The sequence below is a fragment of the Plectropomus leopardus genome, chromosome 10, assembly GCF_008729295.1.
Source record: "Plectropomus leopardus isolate mb chromosome 10, YSFRI_Pleo_2.0, whole genome shotgun sequence".
In the NCBI taxonomy this organism is placed as follows: domain Eukaryota; kingdom Metazoa; phylum Chordata; class Actinopteri; order Perciformes; family Serranidae; genus Plectropomus; species Plectropomus leopardus.
Window position 1 is genome coordinate 3,100,380 of NC_056472.1, and position 21,867 is coordinate 3,122,246.

The 21,867-nt window shown below is 37.5% G+C and overlaps 1 protein-coding gene and 1 long non-coding RNA gene across 2 annotated transcripts in view; both read left to right on the forward strand.

The window, feature by feature from the left end:
• Positions 1-1,959: 1,959 nt before the first annotated feature.
• Positions 1,960-9,559, forward strand: LOC121948754. The gene is made up of 4 exons (XR_006106181.1): positions 1,960-2,095; positions 3,128-3,241; positions 8,764-8,892; positions 9,273-9,559. It is a non-coding gene; the product is annotated as an uncharacterized LOC121948754 (long non-coding RNA).
• Positions 9,560-11,663: 2,104 nt separating this feature from the next.
• gli2a (GLI family zinc finger 2a) overlaps positions 11,664-21,867 on the forward strand; it is a 113,472-nt gene continuing 103,268 nt past the window's right edge. Inside the window, exon 1 of the mRNA XM_042494559.1 lies at positions 11,664-12,121. The gene's annotated coding sequence lies outside the window, so the exon portion shown is untranslated. The remainder of the gene's footprint in view (positions 12,122-21,867) is intronic.

The window sequence follows — 21,867 nt, forward strand, 5'->3', positions numbered from 1 at the left end:
GAGCCAATAGCAACTTTCCTTACAGAGTAGTTGGCAACACTGTGAAACACACAAGAATGAGGAAATGTAGCGTAGCACATAGCAAAGCGTTGAGGTCTAATGGTAACAACAGCTTTGGTAATGGTAGCTTTAAAATTTGATAACCAACATTAGTGTTTTAGCTAATATTTGGTAACTAATACTTGTGCTGTGGTAGCTAACTATATTTACTGTGTTGCACTGTGGTAGACCAAAATGATGCCCTGTAGGTGGCAGGTGGAGGTGCTCTTCCCTCAAATCACTCAAATCACTCAAATCACAGGCAGGCCACATATTTATCTGTAAAGCAGAACATATGAACATATGAATGAAATGTGATACACTTTCTTACTGTAATAAAAACTGCAATAATCTGTAAATTATGCAAAGAAATGTATTATTTCAACATATAATTACTTTAAAATGAACCATTTTGTTTGGTTTAGGGCTTTCATTGTTTATCTATTTACAGTTTCATGATGTCATGAATTTACAGCATTTCGCTATAGAGAAAAATTTTGACACAAATGGGTTAACCATTTAATATTCTGCTCAGTTGTCATATCTTTTTTGTGATCAAATTTTTATTAAGTTTTGTGCAGGGTATAATGATAAATCATATATACAAATTTCACAGGTATTGATACTCCAGAAGGAAAATGAACCTTTTGTCAAATTCTCCCCTCTCCTCCCATCCCAGCTGGCTCAGAATGACCTGTGATGTCTAAGTCATATAATTTAGAATAAATAAATAAACAATTAAATAAATAAAGACACAGAAATAAGTATATGGAAAGATGAATGATCAAAGAAAAATAAAATAAAACTAAACAAATTAAAATAAGATAAAATAAAATCTTACTCGTCTTACCCAGATAATTATAGTAATAAGACTATAACTAATAAATGTGCTGTATGTTCACATATACTGTATATGTATGCACATGCCTACACACAGGTACAGGTAATACTACAACTTTCATAGTAACAAACTGATATGTTAGTATACTAACATATTACCAGCATTTTGGCAGTACAGGGTTTGTAATTTAATTTTTCTAAAGATGAGGATAAGTTGAGAGAAAAAATTAAACTGAAAGCCAAACACGTCAAATTTTTAAACGGCAAATAAACTTTTAATTTATACATTAAAGACTTGCTGATGGAGCCTTTAGTGACTATCAAGCTGCAATGTTTAAAATGATCACTAGAGGGCAGCATTTTCTAAAAAATTCATTCCACATCTTCCTCTGACTGATGGGTTCTGTGAGACTGAGTGGATTTCCCTTTGGTTTAAGAAGTACCTTAAAATCTAGCACTATAGTATAGTATAGTATAGTATAGTATAGTATAGTATAATGGTTCTTAATCTGGAGGTCAAGAAAAGGGGTCAGCAGGTCCTTCTGTGACACAAAATCATGTATATTTTCCTGATTTTTATCAAATTTTAGATCTCTTGTTTTGTAAATTAGCTGTCAGGCCTCCTTCAAATGAAACACTATGAGAAGCAAAAATTACACTTTGGATGAACTGCATCTGCTCACAGTGTCATGGTTTGGGGGGAGGGTTGTTATACTGTGGACCTTGTTTGGGGTTTTCTGTTTTCTAGTTTTTCCTTGTTTCTAGCTACTGATGTTCTGTTTCCTGTTTTATTTATGTTTGTATTTTTACTCCTTGTGTGTCACCTGTTCTTTTTCTCTGTGTCTCCCTTACTCTCTATCTCTCCCTGTCTCTGTTTTTCCCTAATTCTGTGTCCCTCTGTCTCTGTTTCCCTGATTTGTTTCACCTGTGTCATCTTGTCTTGTCTGTTGTTCCCTGTCAGTCTCCCCTGCACACCTGTTTCTGTTCAATTCTCGTCTGCTCCCTAGTGAGGTCACACCTTCTTAAGTTAACCAATCCCCGTGTTTCCCTCCTGCTCCTGTGTCCATTTACCTAGCTGTGTCATTGTCTTGATTAGTTCCATTATACCTGTGTTTCTCTTTGTCCTTCGTCAGTTCATCTCTTTTCCTTGCAGTGTTCCTGTTGTCCCTGCCGTGTTTTTGCCCTGTTCTTCACTCGAGTTCTTTTCATCAGCCTGGTTAGTTTCAGTCTAGTTTTTTGTTTTTTGTTCACCTGTTGATTTTTGTGGATAATCTTCAGCATTAAAGCTCATGTTTAGTTTGTACTTCTGGCTCCCTTTTTGTTTGTTCTGTATTTTGGGTCCTCATCCAGCCTCACACATGACACACAGCTCATAACCACACTCAGGCCACAGTGTGTATTCTATTCTAAAGGGGTGCGGGACAGATCGTCAAGGGCCATAATTCAAGGGGAGCCCTCAAAAAGCCTGAAATGAAAAGTTTGAATTTGTTTGCAATTTTTTTTATTTCTAAGTTAAGTAAGTCATGTCTTTCCCAAAAAGAGGGAAATTGGGGTTCCAAAATTATATATAAAATTAAATATTAAATATAAAAAACTAAATAAATGAAAAAAGAATGGAAGGGAAAATAAGCACACTGACATTTAAAAAAAAAATTCTCCTAAATGCTTGAGAATTTCTGTAACCCTCTGAAACCCAAGGAAATTGGTTTTATTTTTTCATTTTTTTTAGAAAAACATGGTAAGAAGGCAATGAGCAACTTATGAAGACAAGGCCCAAAAAACTTCAAGAAACTAGTAAAATAAGTCACAAGAAAAATACCCCAAAATAAGCAAAAAAAAATTGCAAAAAAAATGCTTTTTTTTTCTGTAACATAATTTTAAATGTAAAAATTAGACATAAAAATATAGTTTTCTGGAATTTGTTTCTGTATTTTTTGATAATTATCTAATAGCCTCTTTTTTTAAAATGAACTTTTAAGTTCATTTTCTTCTCATCTTTTACAAATTTCTTGCAATTTTAGGGACATTTCTCAGCAAATTGCCTTTTTCATGTCATGTTTCTCATGTTGTTTCCCCCCACAAAAATCTAACCAATTTGCTCAAGTTTAAAGCTTAAAAGAGCTTAAACAGCTTGTGAAAGGCGTCTGAATGCAGCACACGAAAATCTAGGTTTCTAAGGGTTAATTATTACGAACATGTAAAACACAATGTGAAATGTTACTTAATGTTGCCTGTTTTTTCCTCACAGATGGGTATCAGGGAGCTGAACCTTGTTCCAGTGGACACAGAGAGAGTGAGCTGTTAGCTGCAGAGCGTCTGAATGGGCCATCAGGAGCTGAGTGATGGCAGATAAGAGGACAAAGTGAGTACTGTACTCCAGCAGAGGGCTACCTCACCTCTACCTTACCTCATCCTCTCTGCACTGATGTCAGTGAAGTCAACCTCAGTCACAGAGTCTACAGATAGAGACTGCTGATTGTAAAACCCTTGGAGGCAAAGTTGTGATTTGGGGCTTTAGAAAGACTTGACTTTGAAAAACGAATGTAGAACTCCATGGGAAAGTCCAGAACAACTCTCCAGTCTGTGTCAGTCTTGCATCATAAGAAAATAATCAATAAGGAAATAAGGGAAATAAGTGCAAAAGAGATTGTTAGGCTCATTATTTCAAAGTCTTTTAATCTGTGCCATCCTAACAGGACTTTTGACTCACAAGCTAACCCTTTAAGAGGCATTGTAACCACAACGGTTGACATGTTTTGTGATCAAATTGCTGTACAAAAACGCCACGAAACCCAATTTGATTTCATAAAGACGTTTTTATCTGATGCTTTTTAGTATTTAGATTAAACTCTTATTGTATTCAATTCTATATTATCATAATACATTGACTATTTTTTTTTCTTTTTGTACAGATTTTATTACTAGATTTATTTTTATTTATATTAATTTATTTTTCTTTTTTTTAAATTATTTGTTTATTGTTTGGAGGCACTTTTTACAATGCAATATACAAGGAAAACATAAAATGTTTTCCTTGTATAGATATTCTTAATGAATTGATGCATTTTGTCAACATATTATTCTGCCTATATTATCGTTATATTAAAAAAAAAAAAAAAAAAAAGAACCAAACACAAATAAAATAAAATGAAAAATGCAGTGAATTAATGTTAGGTCATGCTAGAATTACCCTAAATCAACTTGCTGGTTGACTTACATATATGTGTCCTGTCTGAGTCATCTGAAAAGAAAAAAAAAAGGACAAAAATAAAACTAAAAAGTTGCTAAATGTGGATTCAGGAAGATAATTTTACAAAAAAAAAAGTGATTTGCAAATTCAAGGGTTAAAAACAGTCCATATCACAACACTGCAGTCGCTGGTTCTGTTGCCTTCATTTGGCTGATTTATTGTCACTTTGAAACAAAATATCAAAAACTTGTCTCTGTCTAACGTGAGGTCAAAGACTGTACTGATGCCCTGTTTTATACACTTGGTTTCTAAAGAATCAAAATACTCAGTCCAACCCTCTAACACAGCTGATCAGCATCTGATTAATCACATTGATCAGGCGTCACTTGGTGGATCAAAGGAAAATTCTACATAGATTTGGCAACTGGTGACAATATTCATTTTAACATAAAAATGGCTCTAACAGAGATGGTATGTTAGCCACTCTCTGAGACTTGTATGAAGACAACAAGGTTATTGTAGTTACTAAAACTTAACTACAAAGTTGGTGTGAAAAAAAAGATGTTAGTTAACTGAAATAAAAATGAAAACTAGATTTTAGTAAAAAGTAAAACAATAAGGGGTTATCTACAAAACTATCAAAAATTAAATAAAAATACAGAAAATGTAATTTTTTTAGTTTCTAAGCAGTTTTTCCCAATCATGTCCTTGTTTTATTTGTTTGTTTGTTTTATTGTTTTTTTTTCACCTTCCCTTGTTTTGTTCCCTGAAACAAGACTTTTTTTACTTTTTTTTTTTTGCACTGTGGCATATTTATCAAATCAGCACTATTTAATGGTATATAATATATCGTACACATAAAGATTGTGTGTAAGTGAGAACTTGACTACAACACCATAATTTGTTTTGGATTAACCGCTCAAAACGGGCGATGAGTTACTTTAAAAGACATGTGCCCCATAAACATTTGGGTAAATAATGAGTTGCACCATCACAGGCTGCAGATGTTATCACAGAGGAATGCATGAGGTAATGTGATCAAACCATAATATTATCAAAGTCTCCTCGCCTCCTCACCTTTCCCCCCTCTCCTCCTCTCCCCTCTGCCATCCAGCAGCTTTACTGTCAGCCCTCTGCAGTTACATTCTTCCATTCCAATCAGAAAAGCCCAACAAGCTCATTAAAATTCCTGCTTGTAAGACCGAACCAGTGCGAGAGAGAAGGCCAGCGAGCCTGACACTGGCATTCACCCTCTTTTGAGGACGTGCACAGGCACAGAGGCGCAGGGAGTCGCAGAGGTCGCTCATGTGCACAGGCGTGTTTTGAGAGTGGGCACTCAGGCATGATGCAAGCACAGAGCGAGACAATAGGTGGCAGCACCTCGAGCCCCGAAACCAACCAGGCCTGACAATCCCTCTGTGAGTCAGTCTCTTTTCATCCCCTCCATCCAGTCAACTCTTTTTGTCTCCGCTGCTGCCGAGCTCAACCGCGGCTCTGCAGTTTAAACTGCCGTCGCACAAAGAGCGAGGACCAATCTGTGTGCAGCTTACATGTCATTCTCGTGTTTGTGTCTCCTACATAGAAAAGACCAAGCAGGTCACCTAAAGACGCCAAACTGCTTCTAAGAACATGTCTAAAAACTTTAAAAATGTGGCTAACCTGTGACAGGGCCGTAGCACCAAACCTTGGTTCTAAAAACATTCTAAAAATGGTACAGTTCAACCAGTGCAATGTTTTAATAATATTTTCAGTGGAAAGTTTTCTTTTAGTTACCAGAACATTCTTCTCAAAGTTGAGGTAACACTTTCTATTAACATCAAAAAATGTTGAAAATGTTTTTGTTTTTTTTAATTATTATTATTAATCACATTACAAACATTTTTCTATTGAAAAAGGGGTCTGTAATCTCAGTCCTCAATAATGTGTTCTGAATGTTGCTTTTAAAATGTTCCTCTTTCGTTTTCATGTAACACTGTGGGAACATTTTATAAAAAGAACATTCTATGATCTGTTACCTCTCAACATCACATCCTCAGAATGTTGCAGTTATAACATTATGTCTTAGTTCATTTAACCTCACAGGAACATTATTTGAAATGACAAACATCCTTAAATTGTTCTTTGAACATTAGATTTAAATATTTTCTTTAAAACATTATTACAACTTGTAGGTAACGTTAGCAAATGTTGTGTGAATGTTCCCTGCTACCTGGGATGTCTCTAGACAGGTTTCCATTACAGATTTGTGCAAACCTTAAGTCATATTTCCAAAATGTTGATGAAACACAATTGCGAGGTGACTGTGTTTCTATTGAGTGATGTTCTGTGACTTCCCCTCTGGCAATAACATTCCAGGAAGTATGGTGATGAAAAACATTAGCAGCTTTATTTCTATTGCAGCCATCACACCAGCCATCAGTATTTCCAATTCAAGGTCATAGGCGTGTTATGGAGCCATAATGGAAAGGCAAGCCCCTTATACATGGGAGCGGCCACATATTAGGGATTTCTGGGAGGTGATAGTCCATGATTTCACAGAGGAAGTGTGGATTAAAAACTTCCAGTTGATCAGCTCAACTTTTGAAGAGTTATGTGATGCAATAACACCTCTTGTAGCTCCTGCTGCATCATGAGGGAGTCATTTCCTACTGACAAGCACATAGCCATAGCATCATGTGACCTAGACAAGCAAAAAAAGTGTTTTTTACAAGCACAAGTGGAGCTACGGTTTTGGCTCTATTAGTCCATTTAATTGGACTGCTGTCCTTGTTTCTGGTGTACAGGCATCACTATGGTAGGTGGAGATATACCTTCTTTCTGCAGCTAGTTGCTATTGTGCATTTTCCTGGTTGACCAATTATGTCACATACCAAACAACTTGGAAAATAGAAAACAGGTTGCATGTAGAAACATGACAACATGGATACATTTTCACTTTACTTGGTACCTTCATCTTGTTTTGTTTCCTTCTGTTCTTCTCCTTTTGTTTTTCCCGGCTTTCTTCTATGAATATATGCTGTTCAACTTTCAGGTCGAAGCCTGGTGTGATGATTATGAAGCATGTGCAGAACAGTTTAGATCTGGTTCAGGTGCATACATAAAAGAGTAACTTGATCCCAACACACATTATCTAGGTGTGTTAGTCCAACTTTCAACCGAAATTCAACTTAGAACGATTTCAGTCAAACTGACATTTTTATATATATTCTTAAAGTCCACTTTTAGTCGGACTGACACAACATCACTAACACACACACATCATGTAAACTCACTCTGTCTTAGTCTTGGTCGTGATTCGTTAGCTATTGTAATTTGTAAATCTCCCCAGTGTGGGATTCATTATTGTGACGTGACGTGACGTGACGTGACGTGACGTGACGTGACGTGACGTGACGTGACGTGACGTGACGTGACGTGACGTGACGTGACGTGACGTGTCGTGACGTGACGTGTCGTGTCATGTCGTATCCTACTATATCGTACCGTACCGTACCATACCGTACCGTACCGCAGCGTACCGTACCGCAGCGTACCGTACCATATCGTATCGTATGGCAACAGGCGGAGCAGAACATTCCAGTTTTCAACCTTTCAGTGTTTGCTCTCCTCACTCATGCCAAGAGGCAAATCCAGTTGCTGAATTTCCTGACAGGTCATGTGTAAGCAGGGCCATTTCTGGGATTTGGGAAGATTCAGGGCTAAGCCACGAGCTCTGGGGGGATCCTCTGCTGGCACTTTGTTTTAATAAACAAGCTCTATTTTGATGCTTTTAAAAAAATGCATTGTGGTTTAGCATGGCATATTCATCAATGATCCTTTATTTGGTAAATGAACATGTGAGCCAATGTGGGGCTGATTGTTTCCATGCTGACACAGAAATAAAAAAAAAAATCAAAATCATTAATTCTCCCATGTGCTATTTTTTTCTAAAGTGAAATGCAGGACTTTCACTTATCGTGGGGCATTTTTGCATTGTGATGTTGGTGATTGGTGACCAAACGTGCATAGTGGACAACTGCCCCGGGGTCCTAGAACACCAAGGGCCCCGGCTTCAGTCATACTGTGATTCAACTGTTTGTGCCAATTTAACTCTTTTAAAAAAGGGCAAATTGGCTTGATTTCTCTCAAACACATGGGATAATGAGATAAGGGCAACGAGGATCCAAAAAATTGGCAAGAAATTAGTAAAAAAAAAAAAAAAAAAGAGTACAAGTAATCAATAATAATACAATAATACAAATAATCTGAAAATGTGGAAAAAAAAGTGAAAAAGAAAGTTCAAAAGAACAGCAACAAGGAGATCATCTGGAAATTACAAAAAAACCCTCAGATTTTAAACATGTAATTATGATAATTATAAACATAGGTTTTTTTATTTTTGCCCTACACGTTTTAACCCTCACTTTCTAACAAAAAATGTCTAAATCTAGCCTACTAATTTCTTGCAGGTTGTGGAACATTTCTTACCAAGTTGCTCATTGCCATTTTTTCCCATTTTTTGAACGACACTGCACCATTGTGCTCTGGGTTCAAAGGTTTAAAATCTCCAGAAAGGCATCTGAAAGCAGTACAAGAAAAGTAATGTCGCTCCAGGTTTCAAAGGGTGAACAAAAAAAGCAGAATAATTGACATGATGAAGATGTTTCTCTAATATTCTTTAAAGATTTTTTTTGGCTTTTGCTTCTATTTTATAGGACTGATTGTGTGTGAACGGAAGAAAGAGAGAGGGGATGACGTGCTGCAAAGAACCACAGGCTGGAATTGAACCAGCAGCCACTGCAATGAGGACGTTGCCTCCATACATGAGGTGCCTGCTCTACCAGGTAAGCTACAGGCACCCCATATTTTCTCATCTTGACAAGAGTGCACCAAATCTAGCTTTAAGATCTTCATTACTTCACTTCTGTGCTTATATTTTATACCTGAATTAATGTTTTAAATAATACAGCAAAGTTGTATTCCAGCATAGAAACACTGAAAACATTTCAGAGTGTGGGAGTAACAAGAAGGGGTCATAAACTTCTCTCTATTTTCCTTCTAAATAACAATGAATTCAAATATGCTAAATGAGCATTTAGATGCAGTGGCATGAACGTAGTTACTTTTTCAGCGAAATCTACATGAATCACATAATAAATGCTGTTTGTCCACAACGCATCCCCGCCTCCTGCTCCGCTGCCCCCGCTGCTACGCTGAATAAAAGGTTCCAGCTAAGATGAAAAAGGATGGGAATAAACAAAGCATGAGTTATGAAGATTGTTTGCTGTCTACTTTTGAAATCAGCGAGCTTTAACTACAGGCTCTGTATGTGTTTGTTGTGGAATGTGCCTTTGGTTTGTTAAAGCACGGAGTTGTTTTTTTTTTTTTGTTTGGTTTTTTTTTGGTCCACCCACTCACAGAATCACTGCTCCCAAAGAAAAACAATACAATTAGAGCTTCAAGAAACCTTTTTTTCCAACTGCAAGAAACTTGATGTCACAAATTTGATCTCTGGAGCCAGATTTTAACTGTACTATAAAGTCACAAGCTGGTTTTACTTTTAAAAACCTAACTGCCTTTATATAGATAAGTAAATATAATTATTCATTTTAATTTATGATTATTTTATATCTAATTAAGTTCTAATTATCTAATTTAGTTGTAGTTACTTAATTTTGTGTAGTTGTTGCAACTTAAAAATGACACATGAATTTTCTTTGTTAATTATAGCAGCTTAATTTTTTAAGTAAGCCCAGTTAGTCTGAACTGAACAGTTTGATGTGTTTTGCATGTTGGCTGAAGCTCGACTGAGTGTTGATAATTGTGATTAAATGGCATGACAAGGAGTCTTGTTGAAATCTAAAGCGAAGTCAAATAATATACAAATTTAGTCTGAAAAATTTATTTTGTAAGGTTTACACGTGGATTCGTTTTGAGATTTTGCTTGTTTCCTCAAATATTCCTGAAAATTATTCTTTTCTGTGTTTACTGTATTTATTAAATGTGATTACTGTAAAATTCAACAAGCTGATTTTACTTAAACAAACAAACAAACAAAAAGTCTAGGTAACCAATTGCCTTGAAAAATGTAAGTAAATATAAGTGTCTTGTATCTAATTTTGTGACATTGTTGCAACTTAAAAAAGACTGATTAAATATATATATTTTTGGATTTCCAAGTTATTTCAACTCTTTGAAACTTGGATCGTCAGCAGTTTTCTTGTACAGTGTTAAGACACGTTTTGCAAGTATTTAAACCTTTGAAAATGAAACACGTTGGTTTTTGGTTTTTCACAAAACAATTATGAACAACCTGACAGGAATTGTCCTGCAAAATAGTAAAAAAAAATAGTAAAAAAATAAATAAATAAAAAGAGAGAAAAACTTTAACAAGAAGGGAAATATAAGTTCTACTTACATATTTAAAAATATTTTACAGAAAAATTTAAAAAGTACACTTTTTTCATTTTTTTTTTAACATTTTTAAGGAATTCTCCTTCTTTGGTAACAATTTCATTGTTACCAAAGTTATTCGGAACTTTTGTCTACTATCTTTATCTTTAATGTCTGAACTTTAGGGCCAATTCTAAAGTTGCTCTTTGATTTATTTTCATGTTTTTGAGAACAATTGGATTTCAAAAGCTGAAGTAAGATCTTTTTGAGAGATTTTCCATTATACAGAGTAAACAGAGCTGTTCAATTAAGTCAGACTATCTTGATTAAGTTACTATAACCTAGAAAAAAGAGAAGTTCATTTCAGCTTTTGAACTTTTCATTTTTAAGTTGAAAGGAAAACTAACACATAGATATGAATTAAACACAAGAGTAGTTATACTTAAAAACCATCTTCAAGACAATCAGTTTTCTATGCTTTTTTAAAGTAAGATCACATTGCCAGATTCTACAGTGTACCGAAAAAAACACAACTGTTCAGTTAAGTCAGACTTACTTGGTTTGATAAAGCTGCTATCACTTACAAAAAAAATGAATCAACATAATTTCACTTGCCATTTTTAAGATGACCTTGCAAAATGAGGTAAATACAACACATTTTTGAGCAGTTGGTTTTCTAGATTATTTTAAGTAAGATCAACTTGTGAGATTTTGCAGTGTAAGCAAAGACGCAACTGTTCAGTTCAATCAGTCTTGCTTGGCTTGATGAAGTTGCTGTCACTTACAAAAAATAGATCATTTCACTTGCCATCTCTACACTGACCTCACTAAATGAAGCTAATGCAACAAAACTTTAAGTAAACCTAACAAATAGATACAGCGTAAGAGTAGTTATTCCTAATAACGTTTTAAAAGCAATAAGTTTTATAGATTATTTTAAGTAAGATCAACTTGTAAGATTTTACAGTGTGACCCAAAAGTAGTGATCATCAAGTGTGATCATTCTTGTAAACCAAAACTGGCTCCAATAGACATTCTTAACTGTAAAGCCCGTGAAAAATCGAACAATAAATGAAACTTTATCTAACCCCCCCCTTGTCTGCAACTGCTGGATAGAGTTAGCCCGGCCCATCTGGTGCAGCAAATGGCCCAACTCACCAGGGAGCACGGGGAGTGAGAGAGAGGGGGAGATGGTAAAGAGGGGGAAGAAGGAGAGAGAAGGGGGGTTTGGATTGAAAACAGATCAGCAGCCTGAAGATCTCAACACCACCGCATGTCTCTGCAACAACTGTCGAGTGAAGCCAAACCGCTTTGACTTCCAAACTTTTTTTAACGCGCACTCGAGAAACAAGAAAAAAAACAAAGCTTTTACGCGTCATGCTAGTTTGCTGAGAGCGCACCTCCTGGAGAAGATGGATTGTAAGAAAAAGTTGTACTCGACTTGTGCTCCGCTCTGAAGCGCTCTCTCCGGTACAGAGGAGGTGGTAATGCCGTGCAAACTTTGAAAACTTTTTTTTCCGGTTCATGGAGTTTGGCGTCAAGTCCGGAGAGGCTCGTTTGCGCGTTTTGCGTTTGGCGGCGGCGCTGTCCTAGTTTACGGGAATCAGGCAAAGTTTTCATCGGACAAAAAGAGTGAGCGGAAGAGCTTCGGTGTCGGAGCGAAAGGAGACGGCAGTAAAGGTAAGTCAGACAACTTTGTTGTGATGCTGACAGTGGCTTTTTTGGGAGAAGTCGCCTCATTTTGCCTTTTGCTTCTCTGTGTCTGTGCGCTCACATTTACACATTAGTTGAGTTGAAAATGTGTTTTCTCGTCTTTTTTCCCTCTCGTGTTGCTTCGCGTGTCAGCGGCAGATGAGGCTCAGGGCAGCTTCACATCTCATTTGCACTTTGAACTTATTTGACACAGGAATCCAAAAAATTTTGCTCTTGCAACTTGATCCATATGGGAAGAAATGTGATCAGAAAGCTCGGCGCCAATCCCCTCCAAACTGCTTTTAATAGATTAACACAAACTATTGGAGTTCCTCCAAAAAATATACTATACTAACTATATATATATATATATATATATATATATATATATATATATATATATATATATATATATATATTAACCTTAAAAAACAGGATTGACATCACGTTTATAGTGCTGCTTTCAAATGTCTTTCACAAGTATTGGAAGCTTGGAACCCTGAGCGAATTGATTTCTTTCAAAAACATTGAATAAAAGGGAATGAGCAACTTGGTAAGAAATGTCCCACAAATTGCAATAAATTATTAGATTTAAAAATATATTTATGTGTTGTTGAAAAGGGAAAAACTGTATTTAAAACTATCACAATGGATTTTTTTAGAAAGTTGTTTTTTTAAAATTATTGTTGTATTTTTTCATTTTTCCATTCTTTTTTTGTTTGGCTTTTTGGGTGTCAGTTTCAGTTTATTTATTTACTATTTTTTCAATAATTTCTGGGTCATTTCTTCTTAAGTTGCTCACTGCCTTCTTCCCATGTATTTGAAAGAAATAAAGCCAGTGTTAACAGGCTTGAAAGGGTTAAACAGGGGATTAATCTAAGATACAAATCCAATCAAACAGCCTGCAAATGTAACTTTAACATTTAAACCCATTTCTCACATAAGGAAAACCACTCTGCATTGATTTTTCACACCTTTTTTCAGACTTTAATGAAAACTATCAGAAAACAATGTCACAAAGTGCATCAACACGCCTTTCTGTCGTTTGCAGCACTTTACCTTCTTTAATCTCTTAATGCCACAAAGCAAAGAAACAAACAGGCAGAAAGTGTGAGGAATGCAGTAGCAGCACGGACACATCTCAGCCGGTGACAGGACTGTGGGAGATGTGTACTTATTGTTGAAAGATTCAAAGTTTACTGTTTGCTCTCCAGCCTGAGCAGTCAACAAACACTTGACGCCTTTGTGGGGCCCTTAAGCAGCTATATTTGCTGTTGGCTTTTAGTCCTATCTACCATGCGCTGCTAATGATCTCCAAACTCATGTGTGGACTCATGACTTTTTTGTTGGTTGTTTTGGCCTACATTAAATGAAAAAGAAAGTGTTTTTTTTAAAGCTTTTTCTGTTAAATTCTCATTCGAGAATCTATTGATCTCCCTGCTCAGTTTTTTTGCATGCATGAGAAACAAACCTCGAAAAAGCTTTTAATGAATGAATGTGTTGCAAATGATAGCAGTATTGGGGATCTTTTTTTATTTTTCCAAAATCGAGTTCCTGCATGTGTGTTTTCCGCTCCACATGATGACAACCCCAGTCAGTGCCGAGGTGATTTGCATGAGAAAAAAAAAGAAAAAGTTTTAGTGCATTTGGCCATTGTGAGGAATGAAGAGTTCCAACAGTTAGGGCCTACGGAGAGTGAAAGGAGTAAAGAATGGATGAGCCTATTCAGCTCATTCAGCCTCAGTTTCGGGGGAGACCCATAGTGGCCATGTCACTTTCATCTCCACAGCCCAGCCGCTGTGTGCTGTTGTATGTATGCTGCTGTAGCCCCCGTTTTCACACATCGCCTCTGTGCACAGGCCCCACTTTATTGATCTGCCTCCTTTTTTTTTTTGCTTCTTTTCTGGAAGTCTGCAGAAAATTTAATGAACCAAATACTGGAAAAGGAGTGACTGGGTTCTGTGTGCGTGTGTGTGTGTGTGTGTGTGTGTGTGTGTGTGTGTATGTGTGTTGGAAGGGTATAGACCAGGGAGGAGGAGGAGGGGGTACAGCTTTTTTTGAAAGCAAATACCGATGAAGTCTAGCGTACAGGGACAGAGAGGAGGGTTGGAGGAGAGGGTGAAGAGGGTGAAGTCTGAGTGACTCTGAGGAGGGGGAGGAGCTCACCGCACCACCTCCGCCACCCACTCCTGCTGAGTAAACTCAAAAGTTGTTGGGGGAAAAAAAGAGAGAGAGAATGCCTTGAATCCCCAACCCATCCCACTGCGAGCCTGGTTTCACTGATGTGAGACTCTGTACTGTACCGATGAAGCCATTCAGCGGCCTGTCACCTCATCGTGGCAGCCGTAAGAAAACGGCGGCCTGCGTGGGGATGCGGTAGGTGGGGTTCTTCTGAGGCCTCTGCGGTTTGGCTGGAAAATGTTTGCACTGGAGTTTAGTGGCTGCGGATGGAGGGTCGCTGCTGCTTTTTAGCTTAATCACTGTGTAAAACTCTGAGCTGCTGCTAAACATACTGCATTGAGTGTTAGGAGGCGTTATTCTCACAGCAAAGTCTTATCATCAGTCATGTTAGAAAAAGTTGAATTGCTGTTTCAGTACAACTCAAACTGGACTTTGAAAATATATGTAAACATGTTCGTCCAAATGAAATTGAAATCGGACTAACATGCCCAGTTATTTCGTTATTACCAAGTCAAGTTAATCCGTCATGGACTTGGTGTTCTGCGCCTGTTCCTAGTCACTGCTCTGGCCTCCATTGGCGGTGAAGAATAGGGACTGTTAGTTACTCGTGAGGGGTGAAGGGGTGAAGGGGTGCTGCAAAACAGGTCAGGCATCAGAAAAAAATATGTAAGCAGTAAGGAGGGACTTGAGCTTTTAATTTTGGTTTAGGTGATCGACATTCAACTTGAAAAGGTAGTATTTTTTATTTATTTTACATAAAGTCACACCCCAGTAGCATGAGAAGTTCTTCTGGTGGACCAATCTTCTTCTTCACCTCCCTCATTAATTTCAATTAGCTGATTTCCTACATTTCCCATAATGCAGTAACTTTAGGATATTGCATTCACAGTACTTAACAAATGTTCAGCCCAAATCTGTGAATCCTGCACAACTTTGCAATTTTTTCCAACTTAACCACAAATTTGACTATTTAAAAGGGTAAAAGCTCATTTCTTTGAAGAGCTGCATGCAGCATATTGATTCACTTAGCCCTCCTTGACATGCTCTCTGTCTTTTTATCATGAAAAGAGTACCTGCACCTGAGATAGCTACTCTCTCACATACCTTTTCCAACCAAATTAGCATGTGCACTTTGGGTTTTTTTGGGGGGGAAATCCATCTAAAATTCTAAAAACAGCAGTATACACAGCTCCGGTGCAGACGAAAATGCCTTTCTGTCTTTTCTGGTGTGGTATGTTCAACGTCATAAACAGGCTGGAAAACATCTTAGTAAGCAGTCGACAGCAGCATGGATTAAAAGAAAACATCAATAAACATTGCAGCATGCAGTGCAATTTAAAAAAAATAGCTGCTGTGACATTAGGCCTCAACGATTGCAACAAAACAATAATAATGTGTAAAAATCAATGTTGCTGCTAATCATAGACATATCCTAGGCTGTGATAATAAAAAAAATGACTTCTAGCTAGTAGTATCTACCAGTAGTATATTGAAAATACTCCATTTTTATGTGGTTTTTCATATATAAACAAAGTGGCATCATGACAAAAACCTGGCATTCAAAGGGTTAAAAATCTGAAAATTAATGAATATTGGATATTTGTGATCATGACTGGTGTTGGTTAAAAATGAACCATCAATTAAAGTAGAAAATAATATTAATGTATGATATTTTTTAAAGCTTGATTTGGAAAGTGTATTTTGTGCACAGGGAGATACGAGTGTGTCTCATATTTAAGCGGGCCCTGAGGGTTAAAAGCTTTTACTCGTCTCTGTCTTCTAATTGTGAACATTCAGGTTTGAAAAATGGTCAATAAATAGTGAGTTTCCTCATTAGTTCTGTCACGGCCGTCTTGCGTTTGAGTTCTTATCTTTAGGCACAGGAAACAGGATACCGGTATTCACATTTGTGGATCCGCAAGCAGCAGATGTTCTCTACTTTTTCTTAACAGTTTAACAAATAATAATTCATGGTAATGAATACTATTCATATCTCAGTGGTCGGAGTGGGACTTGGGCTGTTGTGGTTTCTTGTCCACTGTGAGCCTGCAGAGGAGGGGAGTGTTGTGGAGTGAAACTTACTCATGTGCAGGGAAGAATTGATGGGACTTTAATGGCCATTTAGGGGGCTGTAAAAGGCAGCTATGTGTCGAGCGATGCCACCGCCATCTTTCACAGTCAGCCCGCACTTCAGATGGAGAGGAAAAGAGGGCGAGCAAGAGAGAGATGGCTGCTTACATTCATCTGTAGAGCCCTTCACAGAAGTCTCTCTTGCTTTTGGCATGGGGGGGACGCCACCGGACAATCCCCGCTTGTTTTAACGCCTGTTGTTTCACTCCCCTCGAGGCATCCTGTTCATTCTCACTCAAGTGTGTGAGGTTAAATAGGCTCACATCATATCTTGGTTGAGGAGTGTGTGTGTGTGTGTGTGTGTGTGTGTGTGTGTGCGCGCGTGTGTGCGTGTGTGCGTGTTTGTGTTTGGGGGGGGGGGGGGGGGGGGCATTTCAACCCCCTCTTGCCTCCTCCCCTCTTTACACTAGACGGCTATGAGTGGGCACTCCAATCCCAGAACAGAAAGTGAGGTCACGCTGGATTGTATGGCCGCCGTCAAAAGAGCACGTTCACACCATCAGGCCTCTAAAAACAGAAGAAACAGAGCCTGATGTGCATTTAACAAGCGATTTTAATGGCTGTATGGTGAAATAACTGACAAGCTCATTACAGGCCGATTGACCTCATCAATCACTGGAGGCGCTCCCCTTCGTCTGGAACACGAATGCACAATTGCAGCGGAAACTATATTTCCAAGACTTACAGCAAGGTCTAACGGTCCTCTTCCTATGCCAGCGCATCTAATTATAAACCCTTAGGGACTGTTTTGGCACATTTTACGCGCTTTTCATTCTTCATTTTTTGATAATCTTAGCTGTGTTTATGCATATGGCATACATTTATGGAAAGACTGTGTATTTTTGTTTCATCTTGGAATTTCCAGCTCAGCTCCCACAATAATTCTAAAATACATGTGGAAACAAAATTGTTACATTCATACTGTTAAATGCAAATCAATCAAAGCATAAAAACATGCACTGTATTATTTGTGGGTGTCATTCTGGGATTTTGCCTTGGAATCTGTAATTTTTACAATTTTCCACCCGATGATGTCATTTTTACTATATTTGGCATATGGTGAAAATACATGCTATTTCGCTAGGTGCATTATCACAATCAATGTTGCTGCTAATCACTGATATATCCCAGGCTGTGCAAGGCAAAATCCCAGAATGACACCCACAAATAATAATAATTATAAATAAATAAAAAGTAAAATACTTCATTTTCTGTTGTTTAAATTCAGCTAAAATATAGTGGAATCATGACAAAAACCCTGGAATTTACAGGGTTAAAAATTCTGAAAATTAATAACTTTTTGATATTTATGATTAGGACTGATGTTGGTTTAAAAAATTAACAAAATAAAAATAGGAAATGAAAAGCGCATTTTGTGCTCAGAGTGATATTAGTGTGTGTAATATTAAAGTGGGCCCTTAGGGTTAAAGTCAATCAACTAATCAACTTTCAAAATTTTTACAGTATACATTTTTTAAAAAATTCCATCCAGTCCTCCATAAGAATAACATGTATTTGAGTGTGTGTAATATTAACGTGGGCCCTAAAGTTTATAAAATAGAAGAAGAGGGAAGTGCAAACCTAAGCCCACTCCGATATCTCCAAAAGGGAGGAACAGTTAAACAGAACACGTCTTGTATACAGTGTGTGATACATGATGTGTCATCACCAGCACAAAGATCTTCCCGTCACATCCTGGCCGAACTCTTCACACACTCCTTAACTCGCACACTGACTCATCGGAAACCCAGTTTCCCAAAAGCATTTCGGCAGTAACCTCATCATTGTCTATCGGCTCACAAAGGAACAATGGTGATGGCAGCGCTGGGGTCTTCTGGGGAAACCCTGCCCAGGTCACGAGGGGTCAGTTAATTTGTAGGAGGGGGGATGGTGGAGCTAATTTCATTATCTCAACACAAGATAAACTCTGCAGACAATGGAAAGTGACAGGTTGTTTCTAAATTTGTGTACTTGCCATCACTACTCACGGCACATTTAGTGTTGAGCTGATGGTTGAAATCACAATTTTTGGAGCTTCAGTGACCAAATTGTGAGTGAAATGTTCAGGTTCCCGGGACTGTTACATTTAACATGACAGTCCTCATAAGACAAACTGTTCACCATAGGCTCGGATGGTATGTAATATTTCATACTTCATAACCCCTGAAATTTCAGTGGGGTATACGATATATAACAGTATTTAAATGTACAATGCTTCCTGTTAGTAATGTAAAGTTAAGTGGAGAATAGTGAGGATGTACATTAAAACTGTTCAAAGTTAGCAGGGTTTCAAATAGGGGGTTGGTTGTAGTTTGTGGTTTTTCAGGGACGGTACTGATACAGATTATTTGTTTTTTTGTATGATGTTTTATGGTGTAACATCAAAGTTGGAAACCAAGCCACACCCACATAGTATGACGAAAATTTTTTTTTTTTGTTTTTGTCACGTCTTAAGGTGTCATTGACCACATTTGAGTATGATAAAGCCCCCCAAAAGGCAATTCATTTATAGGAAGAAGAAGAAGAAGAAGAAGAAGAAGAAGAAGAAGAAGAATTCCTTGGATTTCAATAGGGTCCTCACACACGTTTGGTGCTCGGGCCCTAATGATAATAATAATTCCTTGAGTTTCAAGAGGGTCGCTCGGGCCCTAAAAATGAATAAATAAAAATAGCTCTCTGAGGTTTTTTAAAGTAAAAGTTCTTCCCATGCTGACACTTCCTGTGCACTTTTTATACTTTTTTATTTATTATTTTTTTGGCAATCATTAAAATAAAACACTGGCACAGGTAACCAATATTTGGAATAGATATGCATTTACAACAAAATAAAAATATTTCTGTTTAAATTTACAATTTGGAATACAACAAACCCCAAAACTAAATTTTGTTAAAATGCCTTAAGCAAATGTTAAATCAAAACTGAACCTTTCAGCATCAAATACAGTAAGTTCCCAGCAACTTTTTCAAAATAAATTCAATGAAAATGTAAATAAAAAATGAACAAATGTAAATAGCTCCCTGAGGTTTTACAAAGTAAAAGTTCCTCCCATGCTGACACTTTCTTTGCATGTATTGCAGACTGCCTTCTCTGGTGTTGGTTGAGTGTAATACACACACTTTTACATTAATTTGATAATTAAAATAAAATGTTGACACAGATAATCTGCAAAATGCCAAATATCGGCCCAGATAAATTGCCAGGTATAATCTGTCAAACCCCTAGTTTCGAACACCATTTTCTAGGAAAAGTTCTGTATTTTGTGACCAATCCACTACTCCAAACTTTTTTTTAAGTGGACTGCTCTGAACCCTTTCCTTCTTTACTATTGTTAGCAGTGACATGATCCCAGCCTTCCAAAGTACATGGGCATGCCGGGTTACTGGAACATCATTATGTTCTGGATTTGTTCGAACTTTGGTTCATGGCTTTTTGCAGGAAAATGTACTAACAAGGCTTGAGAAAAGCCTGTCTTCATGCATCATCTTTGGAGTTTAGTAAAGTAGTGATGTGTCTGTTGGATAGCACAGTGGAATATGAGCTCATAGACACTTTCCTTCATCCTAAATGAACTCCTGGCTGGTTGTTATTAACCCTTGTGTCATCTTAACTGTATACACCTCTTGTCCTAAGGGTCCAAAATTACTTGCCTTTGATAAGCCCCTGAAATAAAGCAGCTTGATTGAATTTAAACCCCTAATATACTTTATTTTGCATTTATGTCATCCATCACAAACTTTATCAGTATCTGGGTTTTCCCTCTTCACAGTGCAGAAAGACTGCATTTAATCAGTGGAATCTACACATTATTATTACAACACACAACATAACTGTTTTAATTACTGAAGTAGAGGTTTATTATTATTATTATTGTTGTTGTTGTTAAATTTATTGCATAGATGTAAACATAAGTTTTTATAATTTTTTAGCAAGATATATAACTTGTGTAGCCAAAGAAAGAAAAAAAGTGCAAAAAGTACTTCTGAATGCATTTTATTACAATAACAGTCTTTAGCAACATCGTATATTATACTGTACAATGAGGACAGTATGCAAGTTTGCGTGCATGTATTTCTGTGTTTGTGTGTGTGTGTGTGTGTGTGTGTGTGTGTGTGTGTGTGTGGTTTTTGGGGTTATTGTAGAATGAAAATAATTGTATAACTGCTGGGTCAAAAATGATCCCTAAGGCAATATTTTCATCCTGTTGGTGTAAAGCTGAGATATGAACTAGGGTTGCGAATTATAGGCACTTTACTGAAGCGATTATTCGGTAAAAATTAATGAACAATTAATCTTAACTTGGAAAAAAAACACAAAAACTTGACTTATTTCAAACAATACCAAATATGTTTTTTTTTCCCAGTCAAAGCTAAAAGCAACATATTGCATACACTTTGACAGCATGTCGTTGCCTATCGATTAATCGCTTAAAATTTACATGTTAAATTAAATTTCGCGTTGATCAATTGTTATCATCCCTCATATGAACAACGGCAATGTTTCACTTTGTCTCATTTTGGGGTCATTTGAGGAAAAGTCATCAAATTTCAAGTAATAAAAAAAAGATTATTTAGCGGATCTACTATACTGTAAAACATAGTGGCAGGGGATTTTTGACCCCATAAAACGACATGGGTAAAAGACAATCAGCTATTGGTGCCATCAGGCATATGTCTGCAGTGAAGAGGATCATGATTCCCCTTCACTGTATCATTAACACTTCCTCATCAAGCAGCCAACAGGCTTTGCTCTGTGGCTGTGAGCTATTGAGATAGAGTGACACAGGCCCGCAGACAATGGCGTATTGTCTGCGGTGTTTGCCGCGGGCCCTAATCTGATGCAGAGGCAGAGATTGGGGTCTATGCAGAGGCCACTGACAACAAAATGCAGAGAAAGGAAGAGGCGGGGGAGGTGGGATCTGTTTGTGCTGCTGACTCTGGGGTTTGTGTTGGGAGGGGAAAGGGGGGAAGGAGTTAGTAAGTTATGATTTACACTAGGCCCTCCCATAGCTACAAAGTCGACGCAGCCTCAAGGGCAGGGCGGTTGGGCTCCTTTTCTTACGTTTCCATATGATGGGAGATATTAGATTCCAAATCGTGCTGACTCAGTGCCAGGCCACAGTCTCCTCGCTGATAGAAGCCGGAGACAAGAGCCGGAGAGAGTCAGAGTTGAGCTGGGATAAAGAGACATGTGGTTGTCTTTAGCAACAAGCTCTGCAACCTTTCCCTCCTCCTCCCTCACAACATGTCTGTTGCGGCCATCGTCTCCTCTCTGCGCTCTCTCCATCTCTTGCTCTGGCTGCAGGCCAAAAGGAGGTTTGCTCATGTTTTGTAATCAGCTCATTAGAGAGAAAGTGGGATGAAAACCGCGCTGGTTACGTGCAGGGCTCGGCTGTTTCACATTGTAATGTCAGGCTGCTCTCAGG